This window comes from Heliangelus exortis, chromosome 6, assembly GCF_036169615.1.
Source record: "Heliangelus exortis chromosome 6, bHelExo1.hap1, whole genome shotgun sequence".
Taxonomy (NCBI): domain Eukaryota; kingdom Metazoa; phylum Chordata; class Aves; order Apodiformes; family Trochilidae; genus Heliangelus; species Heliangelus exortis.
In genome coordinates, this window is record NC_092427.1 from 12,108,751 (window position 1) to 12,128,337 (window position 19,587).

General features: G+C 47.4%; 1 long non-coding RNA gene across 5 annotated transcripts in view; it reads left to right on the top strand.

Annotated features, from left to right (window-relative positions):
• Positions 1 to 19,587, top strand: part of LOC139797476 (uncharacterized) — a 95,908-nt gene that overhangs the window by 11,005 nt on the left and 65,316 nt on the right. For 4 of the 5 annotated variants that reach the window (XR_011726486.1, XR_011726485.1, XR_011726484.1 and 1 more), the window contains exon 2: positions 10,752 to 10,948. This is a non-coding gene — a long non-coding RNA (uncharacterized lncRNA). Of the gene's footprint in view, positions 1 to 10,751; positions 10,953 to 19,587 lie in introns of all 5 variants that reach the window. The other variant, XR_011726483.1, reaches the window with a different exon arrangement.

The following is a 19,587-nucleotide window of genomic DNA, read 5'->3' on the forward strand; positions in this document are numbered from 1 at the left end:
TCCTTTAGACTCTTAGGAGAAAAGGCACTTTATTACTCAGCTCCTCCAGACATCCCTTTTCTTCCTCTGGGTCTTTCAGGACCTGGGTTTTCTTGTATTCACAGGTCCCTCTCACCACTTCTCCCATCCTGAAAATGTGCATCCGAGCAAAGAACCAGCTTGATCCCATATGCCAGATGCAGCTGATGTCAGAGCCAAAAATCTCACACATGAGATAATGGGGGAGAGGGGGCTCTCTGTGACCTTTTGTTTCTTACAGTTGCTCCAAGCTACAACCTGAATATGCACTGGGGACAGAGACAGATCTGGAGCAAACTTTTCCTCCTACCTAAAATGTGTTGACTCTTTAGGGCAGGTTTTTACCTGATTTTTTACCTGTTATTATCTGGTTTACACCTGTTTTTTAACTAACACTACCAGAAGCTTGATCTTCAGCAGGTGTAGTACATGTTGTTGTTTGGAAGTGGAAATTGTATTCAGCTGTGGGAGTGCTAAGAAAGTTTGCAAGAGTTAATGTGACTTTAGCCAGCTGGAAATCTGCTGATTTATCCTAATTGAGGGTAGCTGGTTCAGGAGTTAGAGGCACTAACTGATATGGGCTTCTCCTGTTACTTGATAATAGCTATATACATTTGTACAACAGTTTTTGCCCCGTTTTTCCCCCAAAGGAACACTGAAATCAGGCAATATAGCCCACTTAGTGTATGAGAAATGAAGGTTCTTGGATTATCCAGTAGGGAGCTGGGAGCTCTTGCACAACAGAGTTTTGGGAAATCTAATTTGCCATCTTTGGGTTTGTCTTGTTACAAAGAGTCTTTGACCCCACAAGTATCCTTGACATCTCAGCAGGAACTGAAACTGTTCTAGACCTCTAAAAAGGAGGGAAATTGCTACCTGGCCTTCAGCACTCAGTACGTGGCAGAAGCGAAGGCATGTGCCCAATCTCAAACTTAACTCCATCAAAACTGTACAGATGTGGCTTTTTACTCTGAATGTGCAGAAAATGCCTTTTCATCTGGAACTGCTCGTTATAAATCTCAAGGTATGGTAGATAATACAGGGACTGAGAAGAGCTAAGGTTATGGCCTGAGGTTATGAGCTTCCAATTTGACAGCTTAAAATAGAGAAGGCAAGAAATTCCTAAAAGATCTCAGCAGTTAGTTTTGAGGAACTGTGCACAGCTGATAGGTCAGTGGGAACATGGGCACTGCATTCTGCCTGGGAGCATCCTTTCCAGGTGGGTGTGTTAGGGTAAACATGGATGGCTGGGGGGGTGTGGCATTTTCCCATTCAGAGTGCTGGGGTAGGCATGGCTTGCTGCTGGGCACTCTCAACCTCATTTTAATATTTCCTGAGCTGAATATTTCATACCTGAATAGTGTTCACGGCAAATCATCCCCAGCCTTGACCTTTTCCTGAAAGTGAGAGTCAGGAGCCATGCTATGGGCTCAGCCTTCAGCCCTAAAAACTTGAGGCAGCTCCTAGGCAGAGGGAAATTTTTGTCTTCCCTTAATGCAAACTTTGTTATATTTATATTTCCTTATCCATTTTCTGTTTTATATTTATATTTCCCTATACTGGGCTTGTTCTCCTTTTTGCATTCAGTTCTCTTTCTTTATATTGTATTATTAAACCATCTGCATCAGGCCTTGCTTTTGCCTAGAGCCTTCCCGGATGTAACCCAACAAAACAGCACTAGGCTAGCTATTATTTAAGTTATACATTAATTCAAAGCTATAGTAGGACTGCATTACTTGCTTGTAACAGCTTACTTATAAATAGTAAAATATTCAGTGGTTTGGATTTTGTTACTCCAAAAAAGCTCCAATGCCTTAAAGCCAGACTGTACTAACAATCCCAGACTGAAACCAAAAAGAATTACAAAATAATTAAAAGGAATTGATATTTTCCTCACCCATGGGCATTTGGACTCATCTTAGGTACTATTTTATTTTCAGTGAAGTGTTTAAGTGACAAATTCTTCTTTCTTCAGAGCTGTTTGTGCTGATTTCAGGTCGACTAATCAGACACCCCAACCAAACACAAAACTGCTGACCTGTCTGAGGTCAGCCTCATGGTTTTGTAGAAAAATAAGCCTTGAGTCCCCTTACGAAACTGCCATTTACCTTAGCAAGTCATGGCTCTGTACAGTAAAGCTGTTGTGTTGTTCCTGTTTCCCAGTTCCTTATTTGTAATGTAAACATCCATCCTTTTGGGAACCTGACCTCTTTCAGTGTTTACATTTGATTATAATTGAACTATTTGCATAGGAGACCAATTTTCATTCTCTGCTCTTATGGCCAGTACACCATGTTTTCTATCAAACGAGTCTGTTTTCTGATTACTGAGGAAACTAAGAAAGTTTACAGACAATAATGTCATAAAACATGCAAAGTTTTTAGATGTGCAACCTATTCTTTTATTTTAGGGGCAGACCAGGATGTTAGAGGAATCTTTCTCTTGTCTCCCAACCCCTGCCTGGTTATTTACTAAAGCCAATAGTTCCTAGGCTCAAAATTCTTTGCTTCTCGAGGCTGCCATGTGAAGGGCTGCAATGTCTATCCCCTCAGGTTTCATCCTTCCAAACATAACAGGAGCTGAGGAGTTAAGCCTTGGGCTTTCTACATCAGCTTGGTCAACTGTAGGAAATCCCTGATGGGAAATTTGGATCTGTTCTGCTGGTGTGGAACAAATGTAAAAAGAAATCCTTGGAGGGCTGGGCTTGAGTCAGCAGTGATGCACAGGCTCTTCTAGGTCCTGTGCCAGCTCAGGCAGGGATAAGTTAAATACCAGGAGAAATCTGGCTGCAGAGCTTCTGTGGCAGGGCTTGGAGCACTGGGTGGTTTAGCCCCTATGGTAGGTAGAGGAAATCATGGTGCTGGCCTTGGATGAACTCCTGTGGTGTGCAAAGGTAGCATCATGGAATAAATCAAGCAGGAAGGACCTCAGGAGGCCTCTGGTACATTTCCTTGCTCTAATCAGGATCTAATCTATAATCTTAGGTCAGGTTGCTTGGGGTCTTCCAGGGTTTGTAAAGCTTGTTGGTGAGCACAGAGCAGTTGGAAAGGCAGCTGGGTTTGCTGAGAGAATCTCAAGGCTCACAGCTCCTCTGCCAACCCCGTGTGATGTGCTCCTTGTGTCCCAAGGCTGAGAGGCTCTGTGGTCACCTGCCTTGTGCTGGAAGTACCCATGCTGGATGCCCACAACTTGTGCAGGCTGCAGAGGTGAGCAGGGCACTGTGGGATGTCTGCTTTGCCATCCCATGAGTTCCTAGTTTTTTTTCCTTCAAGGAAACTTTTTGATCTCTCTTTCTTGGCAAGCAGGAGCTGAGCTGGGGTGCGAGGGGGTTGCATGTCCCAGGGAAGGTGGAATAGGCAAGCAGCAGGGGAGAAGGCTCAAAGGGTGGGCTTTGTAGGACAGTGTGCTGGCCTTGCTCAGGACACAGCTGCCCCATCCACCATGCCATGTGGGGGCTCAGGGGCCACTGCCCATCTCATCCTTCTGCCAGCCCTGAGCTGCTTGTGCATCTTGCCTTGTGAAGGCCTGTTCTGCAGGCTGCAATGTCACATGCCACCAAGTGATCTGGGGACAGTGTCGCCCAGACCAAATCTCAGAGGATGTTGTACTTTGATGTTTTCTTTTCTACTCCCCAAATACAAGAAACCACAAAGACTTCAACTCCCTCAGAAATTGCCATGAGATGAAAACCCGCTGAAGAACAATAGCTGCAGCATGGCTAGAACGTGCTTTTATTTTTGTTCTTATGTGTTTCGTGCAATGTTAGGCTGTGGTTATGCTTGTGGAGCAAATAGTTTGTTGCTTACTGTTACCATGTGGCAGAAGCACTCCAGAAATGTAAAAATGAGAGGGAGCCATTGCAGTTGTATGTTGGCTCCCATGTGCCATGCCCCTGTTTTGGATGCCCCAGGTTTGTAAATTAGATGATAATTGGGATAAAGCGGACCTTGCATGCAGAACAGCTTTATCCAATCTTCTCAGAGTCTGCAGAGCTGCTGATAGTTCAGTGTGGGATCCAGCCCTGCACTGAGCACTGGTGCAGGCTCCTGGGATGGTATAATAGCTCAGCACAGCGTAAATGTAACTGCACTGCAGTTATTGCAGAAGCAGTAAGTTAAATCTAATGGTATGAATGTAATTTATCTTTAAATATGTTTCTTTTAAAACTCTTCTGATCGTACTCCTGTCAGATGCTGAGATGTCAGCCCGCTCTAGAAAGTAAATTTGCCACCCCTGAGAAAACACACAGGAGAACAACTCTGATCCACAAATCCCACCCCCCTCCTTGTGGATGTTGTTCTGATATTTGGCTAACACCCCACCAGTTAAAAATTAAGCTAAGGAGGGCTGTGTGTAAGCTTATCACAGAGAAGTTATTGCTTTATTTCTTCTATAAAATCTCTGACTACCTGGTACATTGAGCATGTGGCAGGGAGATGGATCGGACCCCATCTATTGCAGGGTCAGCTTGGCCTCATTGACCTGGGCACCTTTGTATCAGTCTCTCTCCTTATTCCTTCCTGTGATCCAAACTCCATCAAAGAATGCTCCACATCCATAAAACTTCTTTTAAATGTAATCACTGACTTCATAGAGGAGCTTTATCACCTGGGACCAGCACCAGAGCCCTGCCCTCCTGCAGCTCAGGGCTGGCAAATGCCAACTTTGTTCTGGAATGTGACTCTGGAAATACCAAAAAGCCCTTGGTGAACTATGGCTCTGCTTTTTGGCTATGAGCATTTGCTGTGAGCATTAGCTACCACTGAAAGGTTTTTTGCAAGAGGTTTTAGCATGGAGGAGAGTAACATGGGGGACTGCCAGGGGACTGGCATTGAGGGATATTCCAGAGTCCATTGCTTGGCAGTTGCCTAACTTCCCTGGAAAATGGTGAAAGGCCATTTCAGGTGTCTCCCTGAGAGATGTGGGCAAGGCTGCACATGAGGCCTATGGTGGCAGTGGGGCCAGGAGCTGAACACCATGCCCCAATCCCAGAGAACCTTTCTTCTCTTGCAAACCCGAGCAGGCTCTTCCCTCTCTCAGCCTGCCCTCCTGGGTTTGAAACAAACATTTCCTGTTCTTAATTTGTGTCAGGGAGAAGGAGCTTCAAAAGGCCACATTGAACCGAGACTTTTCAGCTCCTCTCCAAATCCAAATGTTTTTTTCCCTCCCAGCAGAGAGGAGCTGTACTGGGCACTCCCAGCCCTCACTCCTGGTCTCACAGCTCCATCTGCTGTTGCTGTGAGCATCCCATAACAGGGCTGCAAGTGCTGAGCCTGATGCCTTTTCCTCCCAGGAATAGCGATTGATCTTAGATTTATTTGTTGACCACAAGATGTTTAAAGATTTGTGAATAAAGAATTGTATTTTTGTTCTGCATCAGGAAAATATGTTTCAATCCTGATTCAGCTGGAAGGAAAAGGTGTTTGTCTCTTTTCCCATGTTACAAGTGATAGAACAAGAGAAAATGGACTCAGGTTGTGCCCAGGGGAGGTTTGGATTGGATATTAAGAAAAATTTCTTTACTGAAAGGATTTTCAGACACTGGAAGAAGCTGCCCAATGAACGGGTGGGGTCACCATCCCTGGAAGTACTTAAAAATCCATGTAGATGTGGTGCTTAGGGACATGGTTTAGTGGTGGACTTGGCAGTGCTGGGTTAATGATTAGACTTGATGCCCTTAAAGGTCTTTTTCCAACCAAAATAATTCTGTTCTATTTCTGATCTATGATTCTTGCTCCCACTAACTCTGCTCACAGCCCTGTGTCAGCTTTTGATGCTGGTAATATTTTGATGGCTGTGAAGAAGGCTGGAGGTGACAAGAGGTCCAGAGACCCTCAGAGCCCTCACATGGCTGTGTTCTGCCTTAGGAATTTGCCTGGGACCCAGGGATGCAGTGGGTGGTTCATCCCAAGAGGGGAGCCAGCTCTGACACCTTTTCTCTGTGCATGGTCTCAGAAGGTGATAGTGGGTGGAGAGGCTGGAATTAGACCTTTCTTTCCCCCAAAATGCAGTCTTGTAGTTTCTAGGCAAATTGACAAATCCTATCATTTTCAGGATAGGAGTGATAATTCAAGAAAAATGTGGAGTTATTATTTTCCTCTGAGAAAAGGCCAAAAGCATACAGAGCTCTGAAGTGGAAAACATTAATGGATAATATTTTTTTTTAATTTAATTTTATTACAAGCCTCTTAACTTTTCAGGTTGCTTCCCTGCAAGGTAGTCAGATAATTTCAATATTCTGTTTAATTCCCAGTCTTTATTATTCAGAGCTTGGTAATGATGGTAATGTTACAAATATACCTTTAAAAACCGAGCTTCTTCATGCTCTGAGGCAGATTTTGAAGTTATTTTATCTTAAAATGCAGAAGTGTGCTCCATGCACCTTTTCCACTGATGCTGAATAACTTCTTCTACATCAGTGCTAAAATACCTTTAAAGATAATTCTCTTGTCTCTGTTTCCCATGGCTAAAATGGGGCTAATAACCCCTAATTTTTTTCAACTTAAAAAAAAAAAAAAAAAAAAAAAAAAAGATGTGGACCTGCTCAGATGCTGCAATAAGGGCACTCAGAGCACTCCCTTTCCAAGCAGCAAAAAAATGGAGTGCTGAGGAGGTACCACAAATTCCTTTAGACAAGTAATGGAAAATATAACTATGCCTTTTAGTAGAGAGCAACCTGGGAGGAGGATGTTCACCCCAGTCTGAGGTCTGCTACTCCTCTAGCTCATATGTGCTGATTTTCTCTGCACCCTAAAAGTTTGTCTGCCTCCCCAGCTGTGTTTTATCTTATCTGCTCCAGATGTGGGTAACATCTGCATGCTGATTCTCTTCTCTCTGTGCAGGCTGCCACTAGAGAGCAGCCCTAGCACCTCTCCTCTGGCTGAAAGGTGGCAGCAATATAAAGGTCCTGGCCTTTTCGGAGAGGCCAAGGGCAAAGAGCTATTAAAATCTTTGCAGCTCCTCAAGCATCTGTTGTTCTGCTAGAGATTAAACCAAGCCCTAATCCTGCAGGAGCTTTGAAGGTTTCAAAAAATCCAAAACAACAAAAAAAAAGTCAAGTTGCTCAGAAACTTGAGAAACGTGGGAGTTGTCTTTGAGGCAATCAGGCATTAAGGAGCATCACTGCACAGCAGCCTGCAAGTGTTCAGACTTGACTTCATTCAACTTCATCCAGTCAAATGCTGAACAAATGCCAAAACTGTCTGGCCCGAGAGGCAGGGGGAGGAAAGGCTCTTACAGGCCTCCTATGCACACAGATTTAATGACCAGGCTTACTTCCATCCCATCCCTCAGATGCCTTGGGGCAATTAGCTGGTTAGTAACTTGTGGCCAAGCAGCAGGGCTTGGCTCCTGATTGAGTCCAGGTTAACACCCACTGCTCTGAAAGAAACCCATTTAGTCTCTCTACAGCTCATTCACCTTTTGAGAATGTTGGGAAGTGATATTGCTCTTTTTTTTTCTTGGCATAGGTAGTTGTTTTGTGGATAGTAACACTGGCTGATACTGGTACCAGTAAACGAGCTGTTTCTAGAGCTCTTTCTACCGTGAGAAGTTTCTCATCTATCTGCTGCCTTCACAGCAGCCTGCCTGCTCAGACTAAGAAACAACAAAGCTATCAGCTCCTGAAAGCCTCTTCTCTACTCATTCGTCCACCTCTTAGTCTGTGTCTGTTTAGTCTGATGCTCTTTGCTTTGTACAGGCAGGAAACCTACAAAATACAAAATCAGAGGTCTGGTTCAGTCAGAAAATGGAACTCTGGTCTGGCTCCAGAGTGGTTTGTGGTTGATGCAAAACCCTGAAATGTAGACTAGCTCCTGGCTGTGCCCCAACCTTCATGAGCCACAGGGATAAACCTGTTTGGGGTGGGTTTAAGTGGTTTCAGCCCAGCTGAGAGGAGCTGGGGGTGCCTTGGGTAGGTGTGTTGGCAAGTGTCTGGGTTTCCACCAAGCTCTGCCCCAAACTGGTGCTTTTATGGCTGACCCTGCCTGCAGAGACTGGGGCAAACCCACCAGGCATGGCTGGGCTCATCACTGCAGCCCCACTAGCAGGTTCCTCCAGCAGGGAAACCAGGTCTGGAAAGAGGAGTTGTCATTGTTGCTCCAAACTTACCTGTTAATTTTTTAAGCTCTGTAGATCAAGGTGAAATCTCAACAGCTTTCTTGAAGCTCCATGTGGGAGCCCCTCTGGGTAGCCCCTCAGAGCCACTTGGCATGGCCCCACTCTCCAGCCTGGCACATCCATCAAGTCCTTGGTGTTTCGTGTCAAGAAATGATTTGATTAATGAAGTCAAACCTAGGCAGAAATCTGTTTGAAGGCAGCCTTTCTGCCGACAAATGTCTCCAAAGGCCACAAAAAAGAGCTGATTTCAGTTACTGGGAAAACGGGAACATATGTCTTGACATCTGTGGCAGGGAGGGTGTTGGGACTGTGAGCTCCTCACTGCCACAGCTACCAGTTGGTGGGAGCATGAGTCCCCATGGCCTTGCTGCTGGGTTACCACTGTGGAGGGCAAAGAGGGAGCTGAGCTCTGTGTTTTGGCAAGAAGGGGTGGTTTTAACAGCTGCTGAAAGTTCCAGCCTAGTACACCCTCCTTGTTGTGGACTGGGATGGGGGTCAGGCAGTGAATGGCCATCTTGGGAGGGACAAGGCTGATGTGCCCATAGAGGTTCCCAGCTCTGCCCATCACTGGTGGACAGGAGATCAGCTCAGACACCCAGAGGGAAGAGTTAAAAACTTTCTAATGGGAATGCCAGCATAGAGGGCAAGGTGTCATCTTCAGTGCTGGAGGCTCATCATGAAGACCTTCAGGCAGACATGCAAAAGAAAATTTGGTCCTGCATTAGAGGTGGAGCACACTGGTGCCATGTCTCTGCAGTTTGGTGATGCAGATCTAAAGCAGTGTTGGTGCTATTTTTTTAATTTATTTTTTTTTTTTTTTTTTTTTTTTTTTTTCACCCAAACAACTTGCCTTCTCAGCTCATCAGTTGAAGGACTTTCTGGGTCATCACAGACTCTCCACTTGGCCCAGCACCATGAGGCCCTGGGTCACAGCAGTGCAGGTGTGCTGGTCCCTGGGACAGGGGGATGCAGAGTGACACCTCCAGGACATGTCCCTGGAACTAGGTCACCTCCTGTGACAGCAGAAATGGATCCCAGCACAGATGGCAGGTGGGACCTGGGGGTGACCTTGCCTTTTGGTCATTTTCTCCTGCCCAGGCTTAGCTGGGGAGCTGCACTGCAGGCAGTTTTTTTGGGGACATGTGCAGCTAGGACTGAGCTTGCTGTGGCCAGGCAGTCCCTGCAGCCATGGGGACAGCTGGGACACAGCTACTTGTGCAGATCCGGGCAGAGGAGATGGAAATAACAGGGATGGTCTACAACTCCCTTTACTCCCTGTGTTTTTTGGAAGATGTTCAGGCATTGCTGCCTCCTTCGGTAGAGATGCAAGCCTTGTGTCACAGTGTCTCTTATTCAAGAGCAAAGAGATGTCCTGCCACAGCTAAACCCAGCAAGAAAGTGGGTCTCTTTCCCCTCTCCTCATCTGCTCTCTCTCTCCATCATGCTCCCTTTTCTAAGGAGGGGCGTCCCTTGGGAAAGAAAGGATTGTCACAGTCTTCTCCACCTCTGAGTCATCAAATTCACATCAACACTTTGAGGGAAAGAAAAAGAAAACCATTACTGGCTGTGCAGATGGTGTTGAAAATGCTACAGTGGCCACTTAAAATTCACCAGTTTTACTTACGTCTAGTTATTGCTGGAAAAGGCTCAGAGAATACAAATAATGCAGATTTTTATCCCAAATCTGGCCTTAGTGGGCAGTTTGAAATGCCTAAGCCAAGCTTCGTGCTTCTTTTCTCGTGTTTGAAAGTACATTTAATAGAAGTCATATAAGTTTGAGGACTCTGATGATTGACTAAAGGTTAAAAAAAATCACAGGCTTGTATTATATTGTTATGCCATATGAGCACCTTGCATAATTGCCTTAGCCCCAACATAATTTTAATTATGTTAGAATTAGTGCAAAGAATTTTATCTGAGAGTCATGTAAATATTTTGTGCTCTCCATACTTTGATGTACTAGAAAGAGATTAAGGTTTGCTTTGATAATTAGTCTGTTGCATGTGGCCAAAAATTCATTACAAACACAGTTAATTAAGTTGTCAACAAAGCTTTGGTCTCTGTCAAGTGAGAATAACTCAATAATTTTGTTTGGCTTGGCAGGGGATTTTCATTTTATTGCTATCAAGCCTGGCTGTCCTTAGAGGCCCACAGCAAAGCAGCATTTTCCAGGAGGCCACGCAGAGCCATACAGGACACAGTGCCCGTGGTGCCACCTGGGGGCATAACACAAGGATGGGAAATGTCAGATTAGAGCTGAAGCAGAGCAAGGTGCTGCTCCAGTTGATGGCATCATGGCTCTGTGCCACAGAAAGCAGTGGCAAAGAGGGACTCCTATCCTGGGACTGGGGGACCAAGAGAAACTGATGTTCATCTCCATGGTTATCTGGTCCTCTGGGGGCATGAGGAGCTCCAGAACAAGTCCTGCCACTCAGAGCTAGGAAAAAGGGTGAGGAGAGGCTGCTTCATGCTTGGGGAGGTGGTCTGGAGCACTTCTACTGCCTGTTCATATCATTGGTCCAGACAGGGACCGAATGTCTTCACACGCTTTGGGAATACAGCTTATGTGCTAGGAAATCAAGGTCTTTTCCCCAAATATCCTTCCTCTGTTGCAGGATCTCTTCAGGTGAACTCCAGCCCAACACAAACTCTCTGTCCCTTTGCAGCACCCTGCTTCAGAGCTGCAACCACAGTATGATGGGAGCACAACCCCCTCGGTGACAGAAACCTCTTGGCACTGTGACCTCACTAGGAGCTGGTGTGATGTTCTGCATCCTTTGTGTCTGAGAGCTGCCACTGGATTTGGTCCCAGGTAGGTGACAGGCAACCCCAGGAGGAGTGTAAGCTTGGGACATCACTCAAGGACCAAACACTGAGTACCTCCAAGTGACTCATTTCCATTTCAAAGAGCCCATTTGTTTTATCTGGCAATTAGCTTGCACCCTCTGTAGAAAATGACTCCATAAATACGATCTCCCCTTTTAAATATTTTTTAAGTGCATGATTAATACACTTTCCCAGCCCCTGTCTAGGACTGCGCGGGGAGGTCAGGGAGCAGGTAAATGAAAGAAAATGGCTTCACTCGGCATTGACTGGGCTATTAATCACTGCCCATTTTCTATAAATCATGGCAGATGGCAGAAACAGGCAGGTACTCATGGGAAATGACACACTGTGCATGACGGGAATCGCGGATCACAGCAGACACCGGGAAAAGATGAGGCAGGTCCTCAACCCCACGTCCCTGGTGGAGGAAGGCCACTTGCACTGCACCTGCAGTTCACCTCCATGTGTCAGCTCACCCCTGTAAAACCAGCTGTAAAAGTTTGCAGGAGCCCTGGAAAATTCCCTGCCTTGCAGCTGGGCTGGATGGGTCCATCCGGGGATGTTTCTGTTTCTCATCAGGAGCGCAGGCAGTGGTGGGGAGAGTTTGCAGCATGTGGGCAGTGAGTGTCGGGAGGATGAGCCCCGAGTGTTAGCATCTTTTAGCCACTATGGTGAGGGATATTTTTAATTGGAGCAGCAGTTTTGCATGTAGTAGGTGGTGAAACCCAACACCTCGTTGCTTTGCCTGAGAGCAGATGCAGATGGGAAACATGCGGGAGGAACTTGGACTGATAGAAGTGAGGAGGACAAATAAATCCTAAAATCAGCATGCATTTGGCAGAGGTGTTAATCCATGCACTTTCTATGCTGTACTCTTGGTGAATGCTCTTTGCATGCCTGGGAAATGTGGGCTTTTCCCCTTCAGAGTGGGTGACCCTCTTCTAACACTGTCCTGAAATGCTGTGGGAGTCCTGCTCCCAAGGTTTGTGTCTGGAATGAATCTAGAGAAGCAGCTTTGGGGGATGGAAAGCAGCCACATTTTTTAGGAGGACATGCAGTGGTATATGTATGAATGAATGAATGAAAAGAGTCTTCTATACAGAGGCAGAATGAAAGATGAAGCAAATATAATTTATGGGCTCTCATCTCCTTCACCTTGAAAGTTCCAGTGAAACCATTTGGAATAATTCACTATTCATTTGGTATTTCTTCCCCAGGGAATGGGATTTTTCCTTTCACCATTCTTTTCTATCTGAGGCACAAGGATGCATTTTTTCCCTCTTTAAGGGCAAGGACAGCTTCTGTTGAGCTAATTAGTTTTGCTTTTCTATTCCCTTGCTGACCCCAGCCAGACCTGCATCTGGATGCCCTCATTGCTGCTGGGAAAGGAGAGCAGCAGCACTGCTTGCAATGACTCCCGCAGCTCTCACCTCCAGCCCCGGTACACAACAGCAGCACCTCCCTTTTTGGTGACAAAATAGCTGGAAGAACAAAATGGTCCTGTGTCAGGCAGCTTGATCTGGAGCTCCCAGCTAAGGCACCACAAGGTGGGAGAAAATGGTCCAGAGTGGGGAAAAACAGGGTCATCTGCTCCAGGTCAGAGTCTGTCCATGCAACAGGGAAAAGGATGGACAAAAGTGAAGAGCAGACATTTCAAGTGGTTTTAAGACCTATGAAGCACAGCTCATGTCCTTCCCTATGAAGGTTAACATGGAGAATGGCTCTCTAAGAGATGTGGTGGATAGCAGAATGTGTGCTGCTAGGCAGCCAGAGTGGGGGTGAGGGTGTCACAGGGACTTGCAGGGGGACAGACCCAGAAAGTCATCTGGGAAAAAAGAGAGTCCTGCAAGTGTGTGATCTGAAAGGGGAGAAACATCCTCAAAAGAAGCCAAAAGGACCCACAAAGAGAGTGAGGGCAATATGTGAAGTGGAAGATGTGAGATCTGGAGAGGAGAGATGAATATGCTGTAGCCAAGAAAGCTTCACATTATAAAGAGCAGACAGATGATGGAGATGATGGCATGGGGACTTCAAACACCATCTGGGTGGCCCTGGTGCTTGCCGAAGTCACTTCCCTGGCCCAGGAGCTGCTTGGGGACGTCGCATGGCTCCTGCTGCTCCTGCCAGCACAGCTGGATCAGGCAAGGAGGAGGTCTGGTCGCCTCCACAGGCAGCTGTGTGCAGATGTTTTCCAGTGAGGGCGTAGTTTGAAAGGAAAGGGAAAAATTGTAGCAGGACCTGGAGAAAAACTGCTGTTGAAGGAGACCCAGCTCCCAGGGGCTGTCTATAGCAATGCAGGGTCAAAGCCTTTTTTTTTTTTTTTTTTTTTTTTTTTTTTTTAAATCAAGGTCCTCTTCCTTTTGCTCAATGTGTTACTGAAACTGGATGTTTTTCACCCCAAACCATCCCTGCTTGTCTGTGCTTGGCTCCCCAGCCACCCCACATCCCCACTGTCCTGGCCACAGCCAAGCTGGAAAATCTGTGAGGAGCACCGGGAGGAGGACTGGGTCCACCACCCCTTCCTGATCCCCACCACCCCTTCCTGATCCCCACCACCCCGGCTGCCCTGCAGGCCTCACAGGGGCCTAATATTTGTGCGTGTGTGTTTTAACACAGCATATGGTCTTCATTACATGCAGACTTTTCACTTCCATAATTATACCATGATGGGAGTTCCTGTGAAAGCCATAAAGCAAATTCTCTTCCTCCACCCAGTTCCTCCGCCCCCACCAGCCCTCCCCATAAAACTCTAAGGGGTCTCCAGTTTGCAAGGAGACACCCCCTCCTCCTCCCTTCCCTCCCCTTCCCCCGCCTTAGCGGTCACACCGTTAACCCTTTGTATCCTCCTTTCTTTTTGGCAGCAGCAAGGACCTGCTCTCCCCATCGCCACTTGCTCACCAGGCAAGGGGAAGGGGATGCCCAGATTTGGGCTGCGTGAGAAAGAGCATTGAGAACTGGCAATGCCTGATCCGTGCCGGGGAAGCAGTCAGGCAAGTGGCATCCCATCCCAATGCCCTCCTTCCCTGCCTGGAAATACGCGGAGCGTGCCGATCCCACCCACCGCCGAAATACGAGCCCCTCTGGGTAGCGCATGGCAGCTGTTGAACAGCACGCTGCAACACTACCCTACAGTTCAGGACAGGAAATTAAGGCGGCTGTATCTGCAGGGGGAACTGGGAGTATGCAGCCTGCAATTACCTGAGCCAGAGTTTGGCAAGAGCACTGCTCATCTGAGAGCTGCTGCGGGGCTGGACACTGACTGCCAGAGCTCAGTTGCTGCAGGGGCATCACAGCTCCAGAGGCAGCAAAGGGCTGTGGGGGTCACGTCAGAACCTTGGCTGGGGTGGTTGGAGGCAAGAAAACATGGAGAGTTTATGCACAAGTGGAAAACTCGGCTTTTTCAGGGTGGAGGGGGACATGGGGGGAAAGGGGGTGCGGGTGAGTAGGGCTGCTGCATTGAGAGGCATTGAGATGGTGCACATTTAGGTGCCCTTTTGCTTGGTGATTGGTCGGGAAATGGACTTGGATACTCCCTGTTCGCAGTATAGAAATGGTAGATGTTGGAGGAGGTAACTCCCCCACCATGTCTTGCTGGACTCTAAGCCAGGGTGTTGCTAAGAGGCAGGAAAGGACTCATCACCCCGGTGCTGCTCTGTCCTTTGGGGTGCCTTGGGATGTCCCCAGTGGGTACGGGCTGCAGAGGGCTTGGCCAGGCATCAGGAGAGTGATCCCGCTTGAGCACCGTGTTCACCACGGCGGGAGAAACCTGTTTTCCCACTAGATGGTAGAGAAGAGCTTGACTGAAATTCCTCCTCAGGGCTGAGCACAAGGGAAGGGGAGGTCACAGAGAACTAAAGGTTTCTGTTTTAACAGAGGCTTCAGCAGAGCCTAATAAGCCAGAGGTGCTGCTGCAGAGCTGGGGGAGAAGCAGAGAGCAGGCAGGGTGGTGAACAGGATGAGGGTCCCAGCAGCCGGCCCAGCATGCACTGGATCCAGCTCACCATCAGGAATGGGCTGCACATTTGTTTTGATGCCTGCAGGTGTTTTATGACCTTTTACTGACTAATCTTAGGAAATACGGTTTAAAATTAGCTGCATCTATAAAAAGAAGGAGAGGTGAGGGGAGATAGTGTTCATGCTGATTGCAAGGGGACCTATCCCCATCACAGCCCATCAAGGAGCTGGTTAGCTTTGCCTGGTGTCCTCGCTGCTCCTTCTCACTGATGTTAACTCTCTGTATCTCCTGCTTTTTCCCCCTCCCACAAGTTAAATACAAATACATTGGCAGCAATTTTAACCTTTGTGTGTGAGTTACCCTAAGGTAGGATTCATGCCCAGTCTGAACGGGGAGATGAGCAGCTTGGCAGGAGGAGCTCTGCCACCTCAAGATGGTGACATTTCCCACTGAGATCTCCAGTGCTCCCAGTGACAGACAGCTCAGGACTCAGGTTCACAGCAGCCCCAGGGGGCTGGGGTCCCTGGGCTGCTTCGACTCAGCCTGGAAGGGCAGAGGAGTGGCTAAGGCCTGAAGTGGTCACACTTGAAGGCAGGAGCAAATTCACCCTGTTCCTGCCTAACATGTACGTATTCATCTGACCAGTGCTTAAAGATCTCTAATGTGGGAAATTCTGCAGCCTCCCCTGAGTCTGCATTGCCCTTAATGGTTAGAGAGGTTTTTCTGCTGTCTAACTTGAACTTTTTTTTCTGCTGCATTTGATGCCCCTGGCTTCTTGTGCAATACACCTTGGGCAGTAAAACAGTTTTTTCTTTTCATTGTAGTTTATTGAATATCTTAAGCCCACTACTACACCTTCTACCATAAATCACTGTTCCCTAATCTATCCTGTATCACTCACACTGGTCGTCCATGTGCCCTTCCCTGTCATCCCAATCTTCCTTGAAGTTAAGGCTCAGAAGGGCTTGGCATAATGTAAGAGGCCATCCCAGGTCAGCACCTAAAACCCTTGACATTCCTGTTAATCCAAAGACCAGCTTGGTTTTTCAGCCCCTACTCACTTAGTTTGTGCTTGCCAGGGTCCTTCATGGGGGTTCAGAGCCAGTCCCTAGCGAGAGGCTCACACAGAGAGCAGGGCACTGGCCCCATCAGCCTGCACTGCCCCTGCCTTTGGGCTATCACGTTTTGCCTTAGGAGTTTTTTGCCTTATCAAAAATAATAGTTCAAAGAAGGAAAGGTGACAGGTTCTGCAGACAGGGGGTATGTCAGGAGCCCATCACTCAAATGTCATGCCCAGATTTATTTTTGGAAAGGATTTATTATTCGGATGGAAGTGCTGGCACTGTTTCTTTGAGTTATTTGAAGTCTAAAAGGATGGGCTACGTGTGGTGACATGAAAACAGGGACTCTCTCAAGCTTCTCTGGGCAAACTGGATGAGCAGGAGCTGTACAGCTGAGCAGTCAGGGCTAGTCATGTCCTGAGAGCCTGTGACCCCAGCACTGCTCTGGGATGCACAGTGCTGGCTGGGATGCCTACATTTCCTGTGAAGTGAATTTCCTAAGCGTGAGAGCCTGGATGGGGATGGGTATGGCAGTGGTCTAAGCCAGCTGAGAGGATGTACCAGCTTGAATTTGAAGATACTTGCAATTACTTTGGAAGGTTCCTGCAGCCCTGAAGTGGTTTGCATGACATGAGAAGTCAGAGGCAATGTTTTGTGCTCCCAGTTGTTGAGATTAATGCTTAAATAGAAATATGTCAGTTTTCTTTATATAGACAGGCTCATGATAATGGTAGATATTTCCTAACAGAGCCCAGGAGATGGTGGACCTGAATTTTAGTTTGGTTTTTTTTTTCCTTTTGGCAGTAGATATGTGCTATAAATGCATAACAATAACTTCCCCAGAGAGAAAGGTCTTCTCTCAGGAATATGCACCTCCTGGGTACAGAAGCAAAATAAACTTTGTGGTGCATGATGCTGTAGACTGAACTGGAGGGCATTCAGCTCCCTGCTGGATCCATGCTCCTTAAACTGTGCCTGTCTCCTATGAGAATCATACAATCATAGAATTGGCTGGGTTGGAAGGGACCTCAGAGATCACCAAGTCCAACCCTTGATCCACTACCGCTGCAGTTCCCAGCCCATGGCACTGAGTGCCACATCCAGTCTCTTTTTAAATATCTCCAGGGACGGAGAATCCACCACTTCCCTGGGCAGCCCATTCCAATGCTTGATCACCCTCTCAGTAAAGAAATTCTTTCTAATGTCCAACCTAAACCTACCCCGGCACAACTTGAGACCGTGCCTTCTTGTCTTGCTGAGGGTTGCCTGGGAAAAGTGGCCAACCCCCACCTGGCTCCAACCTCCTTTCAGGGAGTTGTAGAGAATGATGAGGTCTCCTGAGCCTCCTCTTCTCCAGGCTGAACAGCCCCAGCTCCCTCAGCCTCTCCTCATAGGATCTGTGCTGGAGTCTCTTCACCAGCCTAGTTGCCTCCTTTGGACCTGCTCCAGGACCTCAATATCCTTCCTGAACTGAGGGGCCCAGAACTGGACACAGGACTCGAGGTGTGGCCTCACCAGGGCTGAGTACAGGGGCAGAATCACTTCCTTGGACCTGCTGGCCACGCTGTTCCTTATACAGGCCAGGATGCCATTGGCCTTCTTGGCTACCTGGGCAAGGTAAGGAAAGGTCCTGGAAGCCTCATTGTCCTGTGTTAAAATACCATACCATCCCACACCACACCACAGTCCCCACGCGGTGTGACCCTGACCAATGCAAGCTGTGCCAAAACTTTGGAATGAGATTTCCTCTGGGAGAAGCAGAACTACAGCCTTTAGGTTTGAACAGTGATGAAGTGGAAGGAAGAAGGGCTGCGTCCTTCAGGATTGGGATTATGTTGCAAAGAGATCTCTATCCCAGACTTTGCATGAAGTCTGCACCAAGGTTTTTAGAGCTGCTTTGTGGGTTTCAGGGCCTCAGTGTGAGCTACTCGGAAGCCACAATAGAGCCAGGCAAAGGAGGGACAGCTTCAGCACCTGGTGGTGGCTGAGCTCCTTCAGACTATGCAGCTCCAGGCTTTGCATTGGGCTTGAAGAGCAGGGAAGTCTGTGTCCACCAGCCTCTGCCCACAGGGACATCACTGACTTGTTGGCAGTAAAGGTTCTTTGGGGGATTCAGTAGGTTTCACTTTTTCTTGACCAGTTTTCACGATAGTTTTCAAACCTCCTATTCCTAAAAGTGTTCCTATGTGCTCACACACTGAGCAGTCCCCTCTGGTGCAGAGAGATGCATTTATGCTACTTCAAATCCCCCTTGGACAGGAATAGTATGGAATAAACAAAACTTGTGTCAAAACACACTCCTTCTCAGTGCTGTATTGACCTTCTGACTTGCTTTTCCTTTGGAGAATCTTAACGCACTTTGTTCTTTAATGCATTAATCTTCACAACATCCCAGGGATGCCAGGAAATGCTGTTACTTCTCTCTCCCTCATGTTTTTGTGGGTAGGGAACTGTGGCAAAGATCAGCTAAGTGGCTTACCCGGGGTCAGGCAGAAAACCCATGGCAAAACAGGACTGAGATCCTATGTGACCTACAAGCAGCTAAATGCCTTCCAAAGTGCATGTTATGTACCTTTTCAGAAGACCCAGAGGCTGAGCACAGAGGGGCGTGAGCCTGGGTAGAGAGGACAGTGTGTACTGGTTTTCTCAGATGATTTCTTGGTTTCAGACTTGACTAAAGTGGAAGGTTTGCGTCGGCCTGGGAATTTTGTTTTTCCTGCAAGAGAAGAAGGTCTCAGACTCCTGCTGGACAACGTGCAGCTCCCAGCACAGAGGAAATCTGGTGTTCCCTAGAAATGGAAATCAGCAGTTGGATAATTTTGGAGCATCCCTCTCCTTTTGGCAAGTTACCCACTGGAGCAGCAGTTTTGGGGAGATGGTTGCTTAACAACCTTGAAACAGTCAGGCAGACCTCCAAGCCCCGCTGCTCTGCTTTGACACAGTGGGACTTCTCTTTTCCCTTTTTAATTTTTTGAAGTAAGGAGCTTTCCAGACAGTTGTAACATTAGTATCCATGCTGCTGGGAAGGAAGTGAGATGAGACTCTACATCACTGCAAGTGCTACCGGACCCCCCAAAAGGCTGAGAGTTTGGAAAGCAATCGCACAGTGGTTCACTTCCCTGAACTATCTGTGCTTCATGAGCCTCCAGCTCATGAATCTTGGAAGGAAAGACCTTCTCATGAGATTTGTGGTGTGTCCAGTCCAAGCTAGAAATACCACAAGAAAAGCCTCTCTTGGGGAGATCCCAGCTTTAACCAGAAAATGCGGAGTGATGTGAGAGTGAGAAAAAATCCAGATGTGGCCACTATCTGCTTTATTTTTCTCTGGGAAACTGAGTTCTCTTTTGCGGAGTATAGTTTTGTCAAGCACCATTCTCAAGCATATCTAACCTCTGCGCTTGCCAGCTATAGTTAAGTCAGACCCACATATCAAAGCTGTGTGTGTGTGTGTGTGTCTGCATGCCTGTGTGTATGGAGACAGCTTCCAACAGATCACTTTCAGTTATTATTCTACTAAGAGACTGGCTGGGGCTGCTCACTCCCACATGCAGAGAGAGCTCTGGCCCAGACAGTTACCTTGGGAGAAGCATTGGCTTTCCTCCTGTTGGG